General features: G+C 35.5%; 1 protein-coding gene across 2 annotated transcripts in view; it reads left to right on the top strand.

Annotated features, from left to right (window-relative positions):
* Window positions 1–442, top strand: part of LOC119585194 (CDK5 and ABL1 enzyme substrate 2-like) — a 16,879-nt gene that overhangs the window by 6,156 nt on the left and 10,281 nt on the right. The gene's annotated exons all lie outside the window — the stretch shown is intronic.

Genomic DNA, 442 nt, shown 5'->3' with positions numbered 1-442 from the left:
TTGAAAATGACATGATTATATTATATGAACCCGATTACGTGAAGGTGAAGAAGTTTGTATTATCATTTCTTGAGTCATGTCTTTATCTAAAGCATATGAAGGAGCGAGATTATTGTAAATACTCAATCAGGCCAAAACCAGGGGTTCCAATGTCTGTTGTGCCACATATGTTGGGAAGGGAAGGTTTGCAAAGGGTAAACAGGGACATTGGGAATTGAAAATACATACTGTCTGTATTTTTGACATTTTTCTACAGAAATGTTCATGATTATTGACTTGTATTGTTGGTCTGGTTTAAAGGCATGAAAGAACTGCAAAGAAGGAGAAAATAGAAATAGGAGATTGCACATGTACATAGGGCCTACCAACGCACAAGCACACACTTACCTCATATTTACATTTGATTATTTATATTTCTTTCTCTTTTGGGGGGTATAGTTTC

This window comes from Penaeus monodon, chromosome 19, assembly GCF_015228065.2.
Source record: "Penaeus monodon isolate SGIC_2016 chromosome 19, NSTDA_Pmon_1, whole genome shotgun sequence".
Lineage (NCBI taxonomy): Eukaryota > Metazoa > Arthropoda > Malacostraca > Decapoda > Penaeidae > Penaeus > Penaeus monodon.
The sequence above is the reverse complement of the archived record's forward strand: the minus strand, read 5'-3'. Positions and strand labels throughout refer to the sequence as shown.